A 14,059-nucleotide genomic window follows, 5' to 3' on the forward strand; every position below is an offset into this window, starting at 1 on the left:
AAAAAAAAATCCAGCTTTTCTATGTACCAGTAATGAACATACTGGGAAAAAAAACTAAGAAATAATCCTATTCAAGACAGTTTTTTGAAAACTAACCTTGCAATGAGCTGAACCAAGGAAGTGAAAATGGTGAAAGAAGCTGAAGAAGACACAAGAAGATGGAGAGAGCTCCAGGGTTCATGAATTGCCAAAATCAATGCTGCCAAAATGTCTATTTTAACAAAAATTACCTATAGAACCAATTCAATCCCCACCAAAATGGAAATCAACCTGCACAGCTGCAGTCACCTAATTTTTGACAAAAGAAAGAGCCTCTTCATGAGATGTTGCTGAGTTAACTGAGTACCCACATGGAGAAGAATAAAATAAAATTAATTTCATATTTCACAGGAATCTAGTCAAAGTATAATATAAGACCCACAACATTGAGACTGATAAAGAAAAACATAAATCACTGTGAGAGATAGTCAGAATTTCTAAAAAGGATCCAATCACAGCAGAATAACCTCAAGAATGAATAAATTTTCTGCCTCACAAAAGAAATAATTAATAAAGTAAAAAGACAATAGACAGAATAAAAAACTACTAACAAAAATCTGACATGAGATTAACATCTAGAATATATAAAGGACTGAAATGTAAATTCACAAAACCTCATCCAATCGATAGATGGATGAATTAACTGCAGAGAAGCTTCTCAAAGAAGACAAATGACCAATAGTTATTTGAAAGTGTTCACTATCTTTAGCTATCATGGAAATGAAAATTATATTGTGATTCCATCTCACTCCAGTTAGAATTTCTATCCTCAAGAAAATACAGGGTGTGAGGGGAAGATGAACTCTTCTTATGCACCGATGCTAGACTTTAAACTGTGGCATCCACTATACAAGCCAGTGTGAAGGCTCCTCAGAAACGAAAATTCTACAAATCCCAGTTATATCATTCCTGGGTGTATAGCTGAAGGACTCTAAGTGAACACCACATTTGCACACCCATGTGCATTGCTGCAGTATTCACAATAGCTAAGAAATGCATCCAGCCTAGAAGTCTATCAACAGATAAATGGACAAAGAAAATGTGGCCTGTATTCACAATGGCATTTTATTTAACTGTGCAGAAAATGAAATTATGACATTTTCGTTTGCGGAAAAAAATGACTGAAACAAATTCAGAAAGACAAGCATGTCTTCTCTCATATGTAAAATCCAGATGTAGGCGAGCGTGTGTGTGTGTGTGTGTGTGTGTGTGTGTGTGTGTGTGTGTGTAATATGCAAGTAGGAAGAGGACCATCAGGGTGGAAAACATCTTAAGTGAGGAGGGTGATGAAATGCATCTGACATTAAGGCAGAAGGAAGGGACTATTTGATATGAGAAGGGGACCAGCAAAATAGATGGAGAAGAAATATGTGAAAAGACGGACAGGAACGAAATCTATCAGCATTGTGTATAAGAATACCACAATAAACAGACATTTTGTATGTTAATTTTTAAAATTAAATAATGAAAACTATCATGGGCTATACTGCAAATTCCCTTTAGCTTATTAAACAATATTCTTGCAGAAGATAATGCGTAAGCCTGTGAAGTTATCTACATGCCTCGTATGGTTTTAAGTTAGAGCAAAGCTATAATTTGCTCTTTGTTGTGAGCACAAAGCACTGTACTGAAATTTGTATGTAATCAATTGTTCACTTCCTGACTTCCCCAGAACATGTGAGCACTTGACTGCTGCCAACTTCTTTTATTCCCTTATTTGTTGTTGTGATCTTAACACTCAAAATCAAATATTGGTATAAAACTCAAGTGGCTCATGCATTTGAGTGGTGTGTGTGTGTGTGTGTTTGGTTTGTAATAAGACATGTATAATAGTTTATGTATCTTACATATATTAATTAATATATAATATAATAATTATATACTACATAAGTATATAAATAATATAATTAGATAATATATGGATTAATTCAATAGTTATCTAAGTTATCTAACTATATACTATATATACAGTATACTATATGATCACAGCAATATATATAGTTAGATAATAATAGCAGATAATAGTAATAATAAATAGATATTATATATATTACTATTTATATACTACATATATGCAGTATGACATATATACAGTAGTACATAGTTAAGTAATATATGTAACTATTAATTAGTAAAGAGAAAAAATTCCTTTACAGTTATAAAGAAAACTAATTTAATGTTTATAAAAATAATATAGAATGCAATCTATCCAACATTTTACTTTTTAAAAACAACTGTATAAAACCCTTATTTGAAAATTTGAATTAGAAATTAGTTCTTTGCTATTTTATGACTAAAATACAGTGATGTTTAATTATAATTACTTGTAAGGGATATTCTGCTTTCTTAATATTAAGAACTTTGAAATTTTGTAGCAACTTGAAAGGTTACTCAAGAAAAAAAAAAAAGAAAGAAAAGAAAAAAGAAAAGAAAAGTGTTATCACTTTGGTATAGAAGAGGTAAGTGAAAAAAAAGACCCAGAAAACTGAAAAGTGGCCCAAATGAAGCATGTGTGTGTGTGTGTGTGTGTGTGTGTGTGTGTGTGTGTGTGTGTGCAGGCTTGAGATAGGAAGTCCATTCTAGGTGTGGGCTGCACCACTCGCTGGGCTTAGGTCTGGATAGTGGAAGGAAGGAAGGAAGCTGAGCACAAGCACTGTTCACCCTTCTCTTCCTGACTTCAGAGAAAATATGGCTGCTTCAAACTCCCGCTGCCTTGAACTTCCCACCATTTTGGACTGTGCTTTTGAACTGTGAGACAATACAAAGCCTTCCTCCCACAAGCTGCTTTTGTCAGGGTGTTTTATCACGGCAACAGCAGCAGAACATAAGATACAAGACTGCTTCTAAACATTTTCTTCCTCTGACTCCAGCAAACTGGACTTCAGTTTTCTGGTGTCCATCTCTTAATTGTTTTATGTGCTTGACAGTGGACCTGAAGGCACCCAGTGCCACCTCCACCAACAGCTCTGCTCATGGTCTACAAAATCTTTGACAGTTCAGTGCAAATTTCAACCAGATATTCTCCTCATTTTCTTTTATTTTTTCCCTTCTCTCTAGAGAGGTCTCAGCCTTAAGTGCATCATAAATCCACCTAATTAGGGTACTTATATGAAAATGACAAGTAGCTTCCCTTTCTTTTTCTTTTCTTTCTTTTTTTTGAGACAAGGTTTCCCTGTGTACCCTTGACTGTCCTAGACTTGTTTTGTAGACCAGGCTGACCTCGAACTCACAGTGATCCACCTGCCTCTGCCTCCCTAGTGCTGGGCGAGCGCTTTCATCTCAAAGAGTATATGGAAAAATTTACTCTTTCACCAAATATTAGCAACTGTGGTCAGGACCAGTTTTTGGTGGCCCCAATAACATGTTCAAACCTGGAAAAGTAGTAGTTTTGGTGTCCTTAAAAACTCATTTACGGTGTGTAAACGTTTTTGTTTTAATCCCAGGTGTGGGATATGGTGCTGCTCCACAGTGTCCCCAGCAGCAGACTATTTGCCTCCTGCAGGTTCTGAGAAGGGCGTGATCTTTGTCAGCAGCAGATAGTTTAATTTTGGGGACTCTGGAAAGGGAGTAAATTCCAGAGCCCAGAGAGAGGAGGGACTCTGAGAAAGAAGGAGGCTGCTGATGCTCCCCCGTGCTGCTCCCGGTTGCTGATGATGCAGTTTGTTGGGAAGAAGTAATGGAGATTGGACTTGCCCCAAGGAACCCAATGACCCTAACCAGCAGGAAGTAGCTAAAGAGACCTACACCCCTTCTCCCCACTAACCTTCTTTCTCTCATACCTGGTGTTGGGGGGCTGGAAGGTAGTGGGGTGGAGAAGGGAGAAAGAGATATAAGGAACCAAATAAAATAGATGTAAAAATATGGACCTACATAGGCATGATATTATGAAGTTTTCTAGTTTCAGAACATAACAAAGGCAAAAGTTCCAGAATTTTTCAAAGACATTGGTAGAAAGATTAAGTAGGCAATCAGAGCAAAATGGGGGTATCCCTGCCATAGGTTTCATATGCTTTCTGATGACATTCTTAGCTTTTGAATTGGTATAAACTAGTGGTCTGTCCAGTTTATAATTTCTAATGTATAGAATGTATACATTTGACAATACAATCTACCTGATAGCTAACAGAAGACAAATTGAACCGGAACGAACACTTTATTCTGGCTATTTCTTCTGTTAGTGCAACAAGGCCAGAACTTGGTTCTAAGCTCAGAAGACTTTAGAGCTGAGGACAAGGATGGGAGCAGATTACAGGCCCCTGTTTACGATCCAGAGCAAAGTGTTCTCATTTCCTTTAGATAAAATGTACTTTATAGGTTGGAGGAAGGAGGCCACCAGAGTTAGCCTCCTGGTTTCCTATAGAGACTGAGCTATAGAGGCGCTGCCTTTCTAGAGTGTATTCCAAACAGTGGTTTCCTCGTCCTCCTAAGAGCAGTTCCGGTGCTGTGGAACTGACAGGTGAAATTCTTCTAAAGGATTTATATCCCAAAGAACAGAGAAGGAAACATGGCAGCTGAGAGGGAAGTTGAGAACTCAGATTATGAAGAAGGCTGACCAGCGCTCACCAGGCTGAAGGGAACACATATACACACAAAGCCCAGAAGCCTCCGGAAGTGAACTGACTTTGGTGACTTCTTAAGGAACTATTTTACCCCTGTGTTACTGATCATGCTGGAAATACTCATGTGTTTACCTTGAGCTTCGTAGTGTCACATATGTGTAGGGTGAATGCTTGGGTGCTATGTAATTCCTCTTTATTTCTCTTCTTTCTGCAAAGAGTAGGAATTCTAGAGCAGTGTTGAGTGGTAAATAGTAAGACCAAGGCATCGTCCTGGTAGACTAAATAACTGCCCTCAGAGGTACATACAGGCTAACCCCTAAATTGGTTGGCACACACATTACAAAGGAATTGTGAACTAAGTGACCCATTCTCACTGTAATCAAGCCAATAGTGAGGATCAACCATTACACAGATATGTGATTTCCAGGCACTTTTCTACTTGGGATAAAATGCCTGGCTTTGTCAAAATAAAGGAGGTAAGTAGGGCTTGGCTCAGGTTCAGGGTCAAGGAGATACAATCCATTATGACTGGCTAGGCTTGAAGACCATCTGGGCAGATCAGGATGCAAAAAAGACAGATGCCCACACAGCTGGATCTTTCCTTTTGTCCTATTTTATTTTGTCTCAGCCCCCAGGCCAAGGGCTGATGTGGCCACATTCAAGGTTGGATTTCTCCACTTCGTTAATACTCCCTGGTACAGTCGTCTCAGACCCATGCAAATATTAAGACCTAAGTCTGAGTTCCTTAATTTAGTCAAGTTGATGATTAAATTTAATCTTGATAGCAGGTGTGATGTGTTAAGGATCCTAAGGTAGGGAATGTAGGCTAGATTACCCAGGTGAACCCCATTTATTATCACCCCCTTGTAATAGGATCAGGATGTCAGGTCGGTGGGCAACCGTCTCTGCTGAGATGGTGTCACCAGGCAACCGTCTCTGCTGAGATGGTGTCGCCATTCTTTTCTGTGTTCTGTGGGAAGCATGTCTTTGCTATTCTCTCTCCTCTCATCCTCAGCATGGCCGTCAGCATGTGAGGACACTGCCTGCTGTCCTCCAGCTCGGTGCTCAGGCTTTTTTTCTGGGGCTTTATTGAGCATCTAGTAGGATTTTATTATTTTAATCAAATTGAGAAACTTCCAGTCATTATTTCTTCAAATCCATTCTCTGCCTTGCCATCTTTTCTTACTCAGTCCAATCACATTTTTGTCAGAGTATTTAAAATGGCCCCATTTTTAGTTCCCCCATGCCCCATGTCCATTTGTTTTTTAATGACACTGATCTTTGCCCAACTTCTGCTTCCTGCTGATCCCTTCAATAAAGAGTTCACTTACTAAATCACATTTCTCAGTCTTAGAGGCTTCATTGACAGATATACTTGAGAAAAAAAATAAAGGGGGGGGGATCCATTTAGTGCTTCTGGTCATGGAATGGACTTCTGTGCCCAGGTCCATCAGGCAATGCTGAAAGGAACCCAGTTTTGTCCACCTCTACTAGTAGACCCAGTGATGAGCAAAAGGTTTGTAATCAATCAGGTCTTCAGGCTTAAAACATAGGCTGATCTCTTTGCAATGAAGTCCTGTCATGAATGATGTTCCCGCCAGCCAACTTGAAAGCAGAGAAAACCCGGGGTGATCCTTGGCTCAGCATGAGATGGGTTGGTCTCCCCTTGCATCATCACTCAGCCTGGCTTTATCATATCGACCACGCCCCTACGAGCTCCTGCACACCTCTTCCTCCATTAAACACAAACCTCATGACTTCAAAGATGAACTTGAGGGGGGAAGTGTTAATGGTCTTTGCTTCTTCTCGATGTGACCATATTGAATAAATCACCTTTCCCTGATTTCCGTTATTACTTTGTCTCTTTAATTGGCCCACTGGAGACAGGTGGCTGAGCCTAGCTTGTTTCTAAGACCCAGGCTTTGTTCTTACCGTGTGAGTATGTTTCCGGTTAGGCTTTTATCCTAGCTTCAGGCCAGGCTTTCCTGCTTCCTAGTGTGTGTGGGTAGGAATAATAGGGTCCAAGATGTCATGAATGTTACACTTTTTCTCTTTTTGCAGAGGTGTGGGACTGGTGTTTTCAGATAGTTACTGTACTCATGTGCTGCTTGGAGCCCTGGAGGCCCATGTGAGACACTTCGTTAAGGCATTTCTAGGAGACTCTTTTCCATTCATAATTACTCAGAGAACTCCACAATTTCTCTTATACAAATTCAATGTTGGGCATGTTACAATTACATTTTAATACATTGTGCTAGCCTTATATCTTTCTGTCCAATCCTGTTCTTGATATCTATTAGGCTATCAAAAGATATAGTCAATTAAAAGTAAAAAAACAGCTGAGCATGGTAGCACATGTCTTCCATCCCAACACTTGGGTGGCAGAGGCCGGTGGATGTCCATGAGTTTGAGGGCAGCCAACTCCACAAAGAGTTCCAGGACAGACAGACAGAGAAAAACCTGTCTTGAAAAACAAACAAACAAACAAACAAACAACAACAAAACAAAACAGAAAAAAGTTAAAAGACAGAATTAAGTATTTGAGATGAAAAGATGACAGAATAAAAAATTTTGACTAAATATTATTTAATTATTTAGTTAAATTATTTCAGAATTTAATAATTCTTATTTAGTTAAAAAATGTTACCTGTATTGAAGAATAGTTTTCTTTCTTTGGTAACAGTGTCTCCATGCAGAATGAAGACTAGAGGGCAGTGTTGTTCTTATAATCTGAGTCAGGGAGAATTTGTAGATGATAAAATCCAAATATTTACCCAGCAGTTTCCTTTTCTCTGTGTCTACTAGACAAGAAAAATAAATGGACTATTTTGTAATTCAATTGGTACTTTTTCTTTTACAATATATTAAAGATTGACACTTATTATATTACAAAATGTAATGAAATTAATATAGTCCTCACAGAGAGATATTTTAGAGAACATAGTAAATTATTAATATAATTCTTCTGTTATGATCACATTTAAAATGTTTTTAGCATTTTTGGAGCAGACTATACATTGTTATTAATACAGCAGCTATTCTGTACTAATTCTTTCACTATACTTTTCCTGTCTAATTAAAATTTGGATCCTTAGAGAAACATATTTTACTCCCCCCCCCCTTCATCAGCTTTTAGGAACGAGTTTGCTTTTGAAGGTGAATGATAATAAGAATGATGAGAAAATGCATATATTAATTAACTTGGTTTAGCTGACAATGTACACATATTTTAAAACACCACTGCATGTACAATTAATACACACAACTTTACATGCCAAATTATAAAAAGCAGCAACTACAGAAAAATAACATTAATAACATCAGAAAGTGATATTAATGTGCCGCTCCCCAAGACCAGCTCCGGGAACGGCGGAGAGAAAGGAGGATACACAGTAGGGAGAATTGAGCAGGCGGTGAGCGGCTGGATAAGGGAACCCACCATTGAATGAACAACCAGCTAGAGGATCTAGTTTTTGATGAGAGGTTGAGGACCGGAGGGAAAAGAAAAGTGGAGACTCAGGCGTATGCAGTACAAGCAGAAGGTCTCAAAGCCCAGGAGAACTTTTCTATCTTGCTTTTGTCTCTGTCTTGCTTGCTGTCTGACTGACTCCTTGCTCCTTGCTCCCTTCCTCGCTTCCTAGCTTCCTATCTGTCTATCTATTTATCTATCATCTAATTATCTATCTATCTATCTATCCATCTATCTAATTATCTATCTATCTATCTATCTATCTATCATCTATCTATCTATCCATCTATCTAATTATCTATCTATCTATCTATCATCTATCAATCTATTGCTTGTTGTTACCCAGCTTTCTGTGTTCCCCATCTATCCGTTTCTCTTCCTGCAGTTCCCCATCTCACTCTACCTTCCTCTCACGTCTGTTGCTTGCTTGCCCCTGCCCTCTATCTAACTAACTGATTTCTTACCTGCTTGCTGTCTGTTTGTCCAACTAGCTCTCTCCATGGGCCAAGCCCAGTATTTTATTAAAGTGAAGTTTAAATTTTTCATTACAGACTACCTCATGAATTCCTCACCTTTTACAATCAATAGGGTATTCAAAAATCAACAAAGCAACAGAACAGTCTAACAAGGAAGCACAAACAGTTCTGTGTAGCCTACAATAGAACATAGAGCAAAAATCAATCAATTTCCAAGCAATGGTTAGCATAACCTTATTATTATTTCTTAAACAATGCTCAGGAAAGTTTAATTATAAATTCCCCTGGGACAAAGCCATTGTGTTTACATGATTGTCATAACAACATAGCTTAAGCTAAATGTTATCTAATAAAGAAAAAACTTGGGGGCTCGAGAGGTGGCTCAGAGGTTAAGAGCACTGCCTGTTCTTCCAGAGGTCCTGAGTTCAATTCCCAGCAACCACATGGTGGCTCACAACCATCTATAATGTAATGTGATGGCCTCTTCTGGCCTGCAGGTGTACATGCAGACAGAGCACTGTAATACAATAATAAATAAATCTTTATTTAAAAAAAGAAAATGGACAAGCTACTGGATACTTCTGAGCAAGAGAAAAAGCTAATAAAAATTTCACCTCACGATAACTTTGTCAGACTCATAGATAATAGAAATTTTAATAAGTAAAGTAATTTGATGATAATCTCAACTTGGAACAAAATTGTCCAATATTTTGTTTGGATTTCTTCTTCAAATTTCTCTGGTACATGAAAAAGTTGTGTGGACATGCCAAGAATTTATTTCCTTTCCTTTCTTTTCTTTTCTTTTCCTTCCTTCCTTCCTTCCTTCCTTCCTTCCTTCCTTCCTTTTACTGGAACAAAATCATCTAACAATGCTGATAAATCATTTGAGTTCTTCCTTGAATATTAGTAATACAGAGCCTACCTCGCTCCCTAGCCCAGGCCTGGCATGGTTAAAATCTGTAGCATGGCAAAACTGTTCCATGGGCTTCTAGAGATTTTTTTCTTTTGCTTTTGGTAGTATTTCAGTTAGCTTCTTTGACATCACAAGAAAAACTCTTCTGCTTGGACATGTAAAACAACTTCATCTAAAGAGAATAAATGGTTCCATGTGTTTGTTCTTTTCTATTAGATGAACCATGTGAAAAGAGAGAATGTACATGCTGCTTTGCATCTCATATAAAGTGTGAAAAGAAAGAACAATTCCTGACCTAATGCGGTTTTCTGAAAATAGACAAGACTTGAAAGCTGCATAAGCAAATCAAATGTATTTAACTGAATAACACCTGGAGAGTCAGAATGAGCTTCAGAGAGACCATGGTCCCCACTGATGTGCACAGATTAGATCCCAAGCACACACACACACCATGCTTTTACAGCGAAGTCTAGTCCCAGCAATCAACATCTAATAGAAGCCAGGCCACCCTGGTCCTTTCATTTTTGCTGAGAAGAGAAAATAGAACCCAGAAAGGGGTGCAGATTATTACAAACAGAAAAGTCACTTTGTCTTAATCACTGTTCTATTGCTGTGATTATATACCATGATTATAGTGACTCTTATAAAATAAAACAATTAATTGGAGCCTTTGGTCTCACTGACAGGTTGTGGAGAGCAACCAATAGTTTTGGCAATGACCTGGGTTGTTTTGAGGGTTCCCATGGAATCCATTTGGCCAACAACTCAGTTAGATGTAACCCATTCCCGGTACTGGAAGCTTCATTTGGTGACGACAGATGTCCAGTTGGGGCTCTGTCTTCTCCGTTTTTTGGTCATTTCATTTATGTCCCCTTCATATATTCCTATATTATAGGAAGTGTCTAATAAATTAGGTTTCCGTATGTCCCCTTAGTTTTAGCTGACCCTCCCTCACCTGCTTCTTTCTTCCTCCTCCAAGTTTAATCCTCCTGTTCCAGTCCCCTACCTCATCCATCCGTAACTATCTATTCTACTTCTACTTCCTAGGGAGAGTCATTCCTCCCCTCTAGTTTCTTACTCTACACCCAACTTCTGTGGTTCTATGGATTTTAGTTTGCTTATCAATGATTTAACAGCTAACCTACATATATAAGTGAATACATAACATATTTGTCCTTTTGGGTTTGAGTTACTTCACTCAGACTGATTTTTCTACATCTATTTATTTATCTTCAAATTTAATTTTTTTAATGTCTGAGTAATACTCTATTGTGTAAATATATCACATTTTCTTTGTCTATTCATCCACCGATAGACATCTAGGCTGCTTCCATTTTTCCCGTGGCTATTATGAATAGAGCAGCCATGAGCATGGTTGAGCAAGTATCTCTGTACTAGGAATAAAGTGTCCTTTGGGTATATGCCCAAGAGTGATGTATCTGGACCTTAAGATAAATCTATTCACAACTTATTGAGGAATCACTAAACTGATTTATATAGTGGCTATGAAAGTTAACACCCCCACCAGCAAGTGCTTACCTTAGTTTTCATCCTACCCAGCATGAGCTGTTATCATTTGTTTTATAGATTGCAGCCATTCTGACAGGTGTATGATAAAAATCTCAAGGTATTTTGATTTACATTTCCCTGATGACTAAGGATATTATTGAACACATCTTTGAGTTCTTCACAGCCGTTTGAGTCTGCTGTTTTATCTGAACAACGTTGTGCATTCCTTACCGAAGCTTCTCAGTCTCATGTGGTCTCATTTATTGATTGTTGATCTTAGTGCCTGTGCTATCAATGTTCTGTTCGGAAACTCTCTTCATGTGTCAATGAGTTCAAGATTGTTATTCACTTTATCTCCATCAGATTCAGGGTATCGGGCCTTATATCGAAATCTTTGACGCATTTGGAGTTGAGTTTTGTATAGGGGGATAAATATGGATCCATTTGCATCCTTCTACATGCCCATTTGCTCAAGATGCTTTTTTTTTTATAGTGTATATTTTTTTTTAATATAAGAGTCAGGTATTCATAGGTATATGGACTTTTGCCTGTTTCTTCGACTTAACCCACTGATGTCTGTTTTTATGCTAATACCATGCTGTTTCTATTACTATATCTATATAGTATGTTTTGAGATTGGAGGTGGTGATACTTCTAGCAGTTTATTTTAACTGTTCAGGATTGTTTTAGATTTGTTTTGTTTTATTTTGTTTTGCTTCTTATTTCCATATGAAGCTGAAAATTGTCTTTGCAATATCTGTAAAGAATTGAGTTGGAATTTTGATGGGGAGTGCATTAAATCTGTAGATTGCTTTATAGTCTTTTTTGGAATATTTTGTATTAATTATTGAAGCTGTTCTGTTCTTGATTATATCCAGAGCAAAACTGTTTTTTGACAACAGGCATTAAATCTTTTTTGGGTTTTTTTTTTTTTGGCTTTCTGTTAAAATTTTATTTGTACCCGTTAGACTTATTAAATCTTTTAATTGCTCTGTGGACAAGTTTCTCCTATACTGACAGAGAACAGGTGCATTGAATTTGATGTTAGGGCCTGGGGGGCCCCCTCAGGTGTTTCCTAATGGCACAGGGTTACCTTGGCTTTTCCTTGTTGATCTGCACTCTTAGTGCAATGCCGGCCCTCGCTATACCTTCTGCATACTCCAGAAGGCTGGGGCCGCCTTTTTGGATTATCACTAGGAAAACCATTGCTTCTAGGAACACCTTGCCCACAATCCCTTTTCAAATGGCCTTGTTTAACACAATTAAGACCTCTGCCATTTTGATTTCTCCTAAGACTTTTAGACATTACTTTTCCTATCAGATTATCATCGTAAACATGAGATCCAGTGTCAGCCATATCTCTAATCCATTCCCCTATTGGTGCTGATTTTGCCTTTAAAGGTCTAATCACTCTTTTGAATTCTGAATTAGCATTTTCAAAAGCCAAAGATTCAACTAGTATTTTTTGTGACTTCTGAATCTGATAGTATTCTATCTACAGCTGAAGTCAATCTTTGAAAAAAAAAAAAAAACAAACCCAAAACCCAAAAACCAAACACCAAAAAACAGTGAAGGCTTCTTTTCTGCTTTGTATAATTTTAGTAAATAAGTCAGACCTCTTTCCTTATTTTTTCAACCTTATTCCAAGCATTTAAAGCTGCTAGATGACATAGTGCCAAGAAGTGATCATCAAGTTAAAATTGCCTTTGTAAATCAGCATATTGACCATCACCTATCAGCTGACCCTGGGAAATAACAATACCTCTGCCCTGATTTCATTTTCCTATGACCTTTGCTTCCTCTTTCCACAGTGATTGCCATTGTAACTGAGGCAACATAACCTGTTTACAATAAACTGAAAATTCCTGAATTTAAGGTGTGTGTTAGGGATCAATCATACCAAACAAGAACCAGGGTTTTGTAGTTCACAATCTCTGTTGTCACAATGGGATCAAATATCCTGCAACACCCCAAGAATTTTTTTGAGGCGATTGTGAAAGCTAGTGTTTCCCTGATTTCTTCTCAGTTACCTCTGTCATTTGTGTATGCAAAGGCTACTAATTTTTTCTGGTGTATGTTAAATTTGCATCTTGCTTCTTTGCTGAAAGGGTTAATCAGCTGTGGGAGTCTCATGGTAGAATTTTTAGGGCCACTTATGCATACAATCACATCATTTGGAAATAAAGCTACTGTGACCTCTTCTTTTTCTATTTGTATCTCCCCTGATCTTCTTCAGTTGTCTTATTGCTGTAGCTAAGACTTCTAGTATTATATTGAACAGGTATGGAGAGAGTTGACTACCCTATTTTGTTTCTGATTTTAGTGGGTTGCTTTGGGTTTTTCTCTGTTTAAGTTGACTTTGGCTATGGACTTGCTTTAAGCTGCTTTTACTATGTTGAGGTTTATTGCCTGTATCCCTAATATATCCAGGACTATAATCATGAAGGGATGTTGGATTTTGTCAAAGGCCTTTTCTGCATATATTGAGATGATCACGTGGTTTTTTGTCCTTCAAATTGTTTATATGGTGGATTTCATATATCAATTTATGTATGTTGAACTATCCCTGCATCTCTTGGATGAAGCCTACTTGATGACGGTGGATCATCTTTTTGATGTGTTCTTGGATTTGGTTTGCAAGTATTTTATTGAGAATTTTTGCATCTATGTTAATAAGATGACATGGTCTATAATTCTCTTTCTTTGCTTGTTGGGCCTTTATATGCTTTGGGTATCAGAGTAGCTGTGACTTCTTAAAAATGATTGGGTAATGTTTCTTTACTTTCTGTTTTGTGGACTAATTTGAAGAGTATTGGTGTTAGTTCTTCTTTGAAAATCAGGTAAAGCCAGGCATGGTGGTGCATGCCTTTAATCCCAGCACTAGGGAGGAGGATTGCTGTGAGTTCAAGGCTAGTCTGGTCTACAAATCGAGTCCAGGACAGCCAGAGCTACAGAGAAAGCCTGTCTCAAAGAACAAAAACAAAACCAAAACAAATCTGATAGAATTGTATATTAAAACCATCTGGCCCTAGGCTTTTTCTTTTTGAATGGGGAAATTTAATGACTGCTTCTATTTTACTAGGGATTATAGGTC

Source organism: Acomys minous (assembly GCF_964271855.1).
Source record: "Acomys minous genome assembly, chromosome: 4".
Lineage (NCBI taxonomy): Eukaryota > Metazoa > Chordata > Mammalia > Rodentia > Muridae > Acomys > Acomys minous.